The sequence below is a fragment of the Zeus faber genome (assembly GCF_960531495.2).
Source record: "Zeus faber genome assembly, chromosome: 6".
NCBI classification, from domain to species: domain Eukaryota; kingdom Metazoa; phylum Chordata; class Actinopteri; order Zeiformes; family Zeidae; genus Zeus; species Zeus faber.
This window is the reverse complement of record NC_137201.1, coordinates 14803668-14813315: the sequence shown is the minus strand read 5'-3', so window position 1 is coordinate 14813315 and position 9648 is coordinate 14803668. Positions and strand designations below refer to the sequence as shown.

The window sequence follows — 9648 nt, the reverse complement described above, 5'->3', positions numbered from 1 at the left end:
TCAAAGTCAGTACATGTGTGTTATGGCCAAATGCTCTTTCTGTCATGTAAAATGTTTTTCTTTTTGCATATCTAAATTATCCAGATTATTTTTGCCCTTAAGCAAAGTGTGTTTTTACTCATATGATTATGAAAACCAAACAGCTCCAAGGTATTGCAATGTGTGCTATTACAAATGCTCAACAGGAGAAACAGTATAAAAGAAGCATTTGTCTTGGGAATCTTAAGAAGAAACCATCATTGCTTTGTGTCTACAGACCTACACCATAGTAATCTGAGTTGGAGCCCAGCGAGAGATCTGCAAGATGAAATTCCACTTCACCTTCATTGCCGGTGAGTCCTCTCCTATTATGTTGTGAAGTTTTTTACATTAGAGTAGTGAAGTGACATAGATTCAGTCTTGTCAATCACACATATGCATCGAAATATGTTACATCAATAGAGATGGTGAGCTGTTACTACATGGATTTGGAAAACAAATACTATTTGTGGCAGAGTGCACATTGAAAAAGGTCTGCTAAACTAAACATACTAAACTCTCAAATCGAAGACTCATCACTTGCCATCAAAATGTGTTATTTTTTGCCTTTGTTAACATGCAATTTAAGCCTCAGAGGAACCAGGTTAATCTGATGAAGTCTATAATATAGTAGAGGAAGCATATGACTATAGTAAGGCAGAGAGACAAGGGGCATTGTTTGACTTTTTGTCTGTCTTCTAGTTTTGGCTGTTGGATTAGTCCTGCCTTCAGTACTTGGTAAGCAGTTACACAACACCTACTTGTCTCATCACTGAAAGAGAATTACTCTCGTTCTCCTTCTTGGTAGAATTGTAACCATTTAACATATTCTTCTAGAAGCTCAGCCTGGGCCAGGTGGAGCACTGAGGGCACCCCTTTCAAGATTGGGGTCAGAAAAATTTCTCTTACAGTAACTAGTAACAGTAACTAACTAGGTCAACTAGTATTGTAGGAGTAACACTGTAGTTCTAACCTAATTCTAGATGTAGAGTGATGAGGTATGGTGCCAGTAATTCTGGTAATAATGTCATTTTCATCCTTTAGGAATTAGGAATGCTAATATACCAAATAATGATTTATTTAAACAGCACACTTACCTCTCATTGAGGAGGACCAGTCGTATAGCAACAGGACAGACTGATGAAATACTACAAAGTCATATTTTAATGTTATTCTCTTATTTCTTTGCAGTGATCTTTCTGCAGAAGACATGGAAGCTGTTAAAGACAGACTGGAAAATTTAAAAATTCAAGTTAATGCAGCTGAGGCTGAAGCAGCAGCTGATTGGCAGGCAGCGGCTGCTATAGTTAAAGAATCAGAAGTTAAAATCGATGCAATTATGGACACTTTCACTGAAAGTATGAGTGCAGCTATTAGGAAAGCTTTTCACGACGTTGAAGAAGTAGTTACCACCATGAGAGCAGATATAGAAGCAGCTAGAGCTCAGGCAGTAACTGCAAGCCCTTAAGCGTGCATCTGAAATCTATAAGAAAACCAAAGGGTAAATACACACATACACACACACACACACACACACACACACACACACACACACACACACACACACACACACACACACTGCATGTTTTATTATATGTGACTTTGAATATGTATTATATTGTTGTTGTATATCTAATGTGTGTGTGTGTGTGTGTGTGTGTGTGTGTGTGTGTGTGTGTGTGTGTGTGTGTGTGTGTGTGTGTGTGTGTGTGTGTGTGTGTATGTCTGTGTGTGTGTGTGTGTGTGTGTGTGTGTGTGTGTGTGTGTGTGTGTGTGTGTGTGTGTGTGTGTGAGTGTGTGTGTGTGTGCGTGCGTGTGTGTGTGTGTGTGTGTGTGTTTCAGGGTCCTGTTGTGGCGTTGGGCAGAAGTTTCTGAGTTATATGATACTCCTCTACATTACTATACTGTTGTGCATTAAAAAAGCCTCTCTGCATTTGTGAGAAGTTAACGTGTCATTTTTTACATAATTATACAAATACCTCAATTTTCAGGGAGACTTATCTGGGTTTATTCCTGTGTCATTAATACATTCAAACATAATAAATATAACAAATGTCAATCCAGGGGGGTTTGGTTCGAGAAATAGGGGGTACTCAATAAATTGGGGGGGGTATGGGGGTCCCCCCTCAGATTTTTTTTTTACATTTCATGCATTTTCTGCACTTTCAGACATAGTACATACCTTAGAAGATGTGTGGAGTGTACAAAAGGCAGTGTGGTTACAATTGTAAATGTGTTTTATTCTACTGAGTGGCACAAGTAAAGAAAAATGCCCGAAACATGCATTGTTTTAAGTTAACCTTTGCAAAGTAGTTACTTACTGGAGGTCAGCCATCACTTCAACATTGCTCCGCAGACACTCATACTGAAGATATGTGTGGGGTTTTGGGGGGCAGTGGACCAAACCACTGTGAGGCATTTGAAGGGTGGACACAATCTTTCGAAACATAAAACACATTGTTTTGTGTCTATAATTTGCACAAGTGCTTTAAATGCATATTATCATATTATTTAAAAAAAAATTGGTTTCATTCCAATGATACAATGAGGGGGACAACTCTCTGTTCTTCCCATTAGGGGGGGTCCAGACCACCCTATCGCCCCCATATCCACCCTGTCTCACATAAATTCAGAGTCTGGTCATCAAATAAAAGGGTAACAAATGTGTTTAAATACAGTATGTGCAAATGAATATCTCACAAGCCAAACATTGAATAAGGGGGTAGAAAAAAGCTGTCAAGTATCATATATCAGAATTACAAACGGAGCTGATACAAAAATGTTTATAGCAATATTGCAGTATGTCAGCAAAATCATTGTTTATAAATGACTACTCTAATATGAATGAATTCCATAATAAAGACATAACACGGGAATTTTTGGACGTGGAAGTTTTGGACTCCCATTTGATGGACTCTCTTTAGCCAATCAGATTGGAGACCGAATTTGAGCTGGCGCTTCAGCCAGGCACACAAATTGTCTCCCCCTGTCAAGCCCACAGCCTCCCAGCGCCATTAGAGGCCGCTCTCTCCTCATCTACTGCTCTTCCCGCCGGCCAGTTCCACACACCTGGGACCTATTATCTTCATCATCTACCACAGTATTTATTCTCCGGCTCCCCAGTCACTCATGGCCACATCGTTAGCAACCCTATGTGAGTTTGTATCACTCCTGGCGCCTTCCCGGTCTGCAGAGTCTAGTCTGCTTATCCAAGGGTCTCGTCTTCGTCCTAACCTGCCTGTCTCCTCTACCCGTTAAAGTCTGTCCGTCCAGCCCGGTTCTCCATCTCTCCGTCTCTTCGCCTGGAGCGCGGATCCCTCCTTCCCAGCCGCCACCATTCCTGGCCTGTCCTGCCCTACTCCGCCTGGCCCGGTAGCCCCGCCGGCTCGGACCTGTCCCATCCCGATCGGACCCCTTCGGTCATCTCCACTGTACCTCCTAATAAACCTCCTCCGTTTACCCCGCTCTGTCTACTGTCTCTGTGTCGGACGTTTGGGTCCCTCCTAGCCGTGATCTAAACACCCCCCCAGCCGATCCTCCTTTGACCAACCACTTTGAAGCCAAAGTCGGAGTTAGAACAAACGGGTCAGAAAGTCTACCGTGACAGACAAAGCTTTGTGGTGGGAGATGCTGTAACATTCATATGTCCCTTGAATGTTTAATTTGTGTGCTTATTTGCATTATGTGACATCTCCTTTTTGGATTTTGACTGTATGAACACCAAATTTGGTACACAGCATTGTGGGACTGAGATACACCTTTCTATAATAAATGAGTAAAATCGGTCCAAACACATGGCCGCCATCAAACCAAAAAAAACTTTGCAAAAGGCAATTAACCATTTGTCTAATCATAAATCTTGGTAGATATCCTTTGTCCGCGTTTTGGAAGAGGTCTACCAAAGCATTTTGCGCCACAAATGCCACAAACATGTAAAGGAACACCCAGTGAAAAGAATTTCACTAAATGTGGTGCACATGTTCTGGGGTCAAGGGTTAACCAAAATCTGAAGTGCCATGTTGATTGGTGCATGTGGGCATACGTAACTTTTTGGGGTTATTGGCGCCCATTTTTTTGGACTGATCTCGCTCATTTATAACAGAAATGTGTATCTCAGTCCCACTGTGCTGTATACCAGATTTGCTGTCTATACAGCCACTGTATCAACACTAGTTGACACTAGTATCCACTCAATCCCCGCCCACGCAGCAACCTGTAACAGTAGGACAGCAGCTTGGCACTCTGAAACTCTTGAACTATATGGACTGGAAAGCTTGTCTACAGACTTTACCAAACTTTTTTTTTTTTTACTGAACTAGACATCCACATGTTTATCCAAAGAATTGGTGAGTTGAATCTCACTTCAGAAGTTGTGGCCACCCTCTTGCATTACTGCTAAACAAGCTATGCAAACAAGCTATGCTGCAAGCTGCTGAATTCAGTATACAATGCAAACCTAAAAAAGCCGTCCCCAACAATTTCCCAACAGCCTCTACTGCGACAACCAATGATGTGCTGCTGCTGTGGAACATGACAGACTTGCTGCTGAGCACTGGTGAGCCATGATGGTTTTAATATTCCTGTGGAAGTTGTGAGGGTATGTGCATATGGAAAGAAGACATGAAAGGTTTATGAAAAGTGTAATGCTCAAGATTTCTATGCGTGTTTCACTTTAAAAGGCCAGGTTTAATGCTGGAGCAAATGACTGGATGGCGAGCTACAGGAAGGAATCCTTGAAGAAAACCTCTGTTGATGGAAAGATTCACCAAATTACCTGCAGGCAGACCTCAAGCCTGGCTCCTCTTGGCCCATTCCCTAGCCTTGAGGCCTCACGTATTACTAAGCAATATCCCAAATAGGAACGACTTATATTTGATAGAAGCACTTTTCACCACAGCATATAAAGTACAGGGTGGTTTCTTTTTACTGTTTTTTTTACAGAATTCATTTTTTTTTTTTCTGTTTTAATGCCATACATTTAGAATTTTTAGATTTTAAATCCAAGTCTAAAACATGACAATAGTGAAAACAAATATTTAAGAGACAATGCTTCAAAAAAGTGCTCCACAATAAAAAAAACCCCAAAAAAACATTTCCGTAATCCCAGCTGTTACAGGAAGGAGAGAAAATAAAAAGACAATAAATAATAAAACTAAATGTCTTTATTTCTCACCAAGAATAAACTAAAATTTTACATTAAATGTCCTAAATATGACATGCTTTTGCAATAATTCTCAGTCCTATATCTAAACACAACTAAAGCTGTTTGTGAAAGCACACAATTGACATAACTAATTATTCCAAAAATATTGGTGCTGGCAGTTTGTGTGAGGACAAGAGGAAGTTATTTTCTGATCCCAATAACATTGTGTTTCATTTGATTTGGTTTGATAATGAAAATGTTTAAAAACAGTTTGAAATTGGCAACAGGAGGAAAAACAGACCTGTAGATGCAGGGTTAGAGTAAAGAGTAAATCTGAAGGTGAAAAACAAACGTGTTATCCCCGTTTGAATACCATTGAGTATTCCATGTTCTCTCTCCTCTTATCTTCCTTTAATTTCAAGTTAGGATCTGTTTGGGGATTGGTTATGGCTGAGGCAACCTCCAAATGTGAGTTTAAGTGAGCGAGGCAGGGGATGTGCTCTTGATTCTTGAGGGTCACATCCGGTCACAGTGGGGGGATAAGACTTCATTCCATCACACAGGGTGAGGATTGTTGTCCTATGCAAATCTATGCCAACATTTGGATAAACCCAGCAGTCGAATGCACACTCTGTTATGTTGCAACCCAGCGCGTTCATAGCCTTGAGACTAATTCTGATGAGGAGCAGATAAATAATGTAAATGAGTAAGCAAATAAGTCACAACTTCCTCAGTTTACTCACCACCTTTATGATAAAGTCTCTGCTGTTCTACCGCCCTGTGATCTTCTTTTATTCATTAAAATGCCTCAAGTCATGGGAATTTGCCAAACCAATCTACATGTGTTTTGTGGGACTGGGTGAATTGAAATGTAATTTGCAAAGTGGCAATGCAATCTTACATTGCATTTTTATTTACTACTTCTGTGTGAATGTTTGACCAGGGGCCTGATGGGGGCGAGGAGCTGCCTGGCATGGCGGGGGCCCATGGCCGGCCACTTTGCGCCCGTGGCTGGTCACTGTAGGTTGGGTGCCACCAGGTACGGGAGGTGGGCATGCTATGGTGTGGTCGTGTCCGGGGGGGGTGTCCGCGTGGCCACTCCCCGCATTGATCTGGTTGCTCTTTGCCCATCTCTCCTAGTGGCAAAACTCATACTCAGTACATACACCACACAATAAGCCGAGGGCTTGCGGGATGGGTGGGGTGCAAGCTATGTGGGTGGGGATGTGGCGGGCAGCTGCAACCTTGCCCGTCACGCTCCTGCCCCGACGTGCTTCTCGCCCATCCTGAGATTTTAATCCCACTCATATAGGCCTAGAATACATACACTAACACACCAATCCTACTCCAAACAACACTACACCAGACCAGGGTCTGTGGGGCAGGAGGGGTGCGAGTGATTCGGGTTCAACTTGCTTGGAGGATGTGCACACCCAAAATTTTAACTGCAATTGCCAACAGCACACATTGAGCACTGGGGTTTTCCGGGGTCGCTGGTGGGTCGGTGTCGGGGCGTGGTTGGCCGGGTGGGCCTCCTGCCAGCTGGGTTGGAGTCCTGGCGGCTTGCGCCTGGTGGCTTATGGTGTGCTGGGACCTGGCGGGGCTTCGGAGAGTGCCGCCGGGTGCCTTCCGGGGCCCCTGGGGGCTGCTTGCTGTTGTGGGTGTGGGTTGAGGTGTCGGGGGCGGCTGTTGGCCTTTGCTCCCACCGCATGGCTTCTCTTCCGGCTTCTGTGGGGGCCTGGGGATCTTTTGTGGCTGCGGGGCAGGGTGCTCGGGGCTTTTCTGCAGCCATGGGGTGTCTATGCAGCTGCGGAGCACGGGGGGGCTTCGGGGACCTTTCCGCTGCTTGGAGGCGCCACGACATAATACCGACCTTATCCACCAGAACCAATTAGGATATGTCCTGTACACTCACCAGTCGACACCTCACACACACCCATAGATGCGGTCCCATAACACACAGACATGCACACACCACCAATACCTGCTTTGCATTCCTTTCCTTTCCTCCCTCATTTACTGCCATGACTATGACAGGGAGAGGCTAAATGCTCAATTGCTGTCCCAGTTTTCCTGGACCGATTAACTCTGTTTTTCAATACATATTTTTGTCCAATGTTTATGTTGTCCGTGTACATGTCGTTGTTTGGTTCTATGTTTAATTGTCTCACCTGTGGTGATTCTCCCCCTCTTGTAGTAGTGATTAGTTGTTTATAGACCCAAACATGGTAAAAAAAGGTTCTCCAAAGAGGAGGGTTGGTGGTGGTTCTGTATAACAAAAACTGTGCTCTTGTCATACTATAGGTCATCCACAGGACAGAGTTAATGCAGCAAGTTCTTGATGATTTAATAATTAATTAAGAGTATTACAGGTTTAGAACAGGTTTAGAACTTGAACTCCACAGACTAACTCTGTCCGAAATACAATAGCATAAAAATACTCTGTGTTGTATGCCTGGCGTGCTGACAGCAAAGGTTAAAAAAATTAAAATAAAAAAATACTACAAAGTCATGTTTTAATGGAATTCTCTAATTTCTTTGCAGTGATCTTCCCAGAGAGGACATGCATACTGCTCAAGCTAAACTGGCACATTTTTTTTAATTCAAATAGCTGTAGCTGGAGCTCAACCAGCAGTTGATTGCAAGATAATAGCTCCTATAGTTCAAGCACCAAAAGTTAAACTTGATGCAGTACATGACATGACAGCTTTGAAGAAAGATATTAAAGACACTGAAGAAATTGTTGCCATGATGAGAGCAGAAATACAAGCAGCTAAAGCTCAGGCAGTAACTGCAAGCCCTTATGTCTGGATCTGAAATCTATAAGCAACGGAATGGTAAATAACACACATACACACAGCCACACAGTACATGTTTTATTATATGTGACTTTGAATATGTATTATATTGTTGTTGTATATCTAATGTGTGTGTGTGTGTGTGTGTGTGTGTGTGTGTGTGTGTGTGTGTGTGTGTGTGTGTGTGTGTGTGTGTGTGTGTGTGTGTGTGTGTGTGTGTGTGTGTGTGTGTGTGTGTGTGTGTGTTTCAGGGTTTCAGGGTCCTGTTGTGGTGTCGGACAGACGTTTCCGAGTTATATGATACTCCTTTACATTGCTCTACTATACTGTTATTCTTGAAAAAAGCCTGTTTGTATATGTGAGAAGTTAATGTGTCATTTTTTTTACAAATACCTAATTTTTGAGGGAGAGTAATCTGGGGTTATCCCTCTCTCAATATATACAAACGAAATACATGTCACACATAAATTGTGTCTGGTCATCAAATTAAGCAGTAACAAATGTGTTCAAATATGTGCAAACCAATATCTTACAAGCCAATTCTATAATAAGGGGGTGGGAAAAAACTGTCACATATTATATCAGAATGACAAATGGAGCTGTGATGGTGACTCATATTGGGTCGATTGCCAATAAGCACTATGTGTCAGCTGGAAAAGATGTCTGACAGACATATCTGAAAGAGATAAACATCAACAATATGTCAGCAATTGTCAGTACGCCAGCAAAATCATTGCTAATAAATTAATAGGCTTTTTTCTCCATGTGCTGTCAGCAGGCTTGGCAGACAACACAGGGTATTTCTACAGTATACCATTGCAAAACAGAATTAATCTCCAGGTGGAGTTCAAATTCTCAACCTGCAATGCCATTTTCTATTAATCACCAAGAACTGCTGCAATAACTCTGTCCTGTGGACGAGCTGTGGGATGACAAAAGCACAGATTTTTTTTTTTTGTCATACAAGACCGCCACCAATCCCACTCTTTGGAGAACAGTCTTGGCATGCTTTGGTCTTCAAACAACCAATCATCATTACTCCTCCGAGAAGGGGAGAGAGAATCACTACGGGGGAGACGGATAAACAGGGACAAACAACAATATGTACTTGACAAAACATAAACATAGAAACATCAGACGACATGTATTTGACAAAACATGATTAACTAAGTCGACCAAAATTGGAGTCAGCCATTACGGCACATGGCCTCTTCCTGTGATAGCCATGGCAGTAAACAGGATGGTGTTCGGGGGATGTTTGAGGCAGGTGCTGGTTGTGTGTGTGTGTGTGTGTGTGTGTGTGTGTGTGTGTGTGTGTGTGTGTGTGTGTGTGTGTGTGTGTGTGTGTGTGTGTGTGATGTGATGTGATGTGATGTGTCCACCAGTGAGTGCTCGGAACTTGTCCCAATTAACTTTGGTCAATCAATTCCTTAATCACAACATCAACATGGGAATAGCTCGTTTTTACACACGGATTTGACAAACTCTCTTTAGCCAATCCGATCGGAGCTCGAGCTTCAGCCGGGCCCACAACCTGTCTCTCCCCCAGCCGATCCTAGGAGCCTATGAGGGCCCCTTTCACTGAGCACTTTGAAGCAAAGGGCGGAGTTAGAACGAACGGGTCGGAAGGTCCACCACGACGGAGATCGCTTTGAGGTGGGAGATGCTGTAACATTCTAATATCCCTTG

General features: G+C 42.8%; 1 long non-coding RNA gene across 1 annotated transcript; it reads left to right on the top strand.

Annotated features, from left to right (window-relative positions):
- The first annotated feature begins 226 nt into the window (after positions 1–226).
- Positions 227–1951, top strand: LOC307231656. Its single transcript, XR_013844206.1, has 5 exons — positions 227–332; positions 721–756; positions 856–907; positions 1210–1519; positions 1861–1951. It is a non-coding gene; the product is annotated as an uncharacterized lncRNA (long non-coding RNA).
- Positions 1952–9648: the final 7697 nt, after the last annotated feature.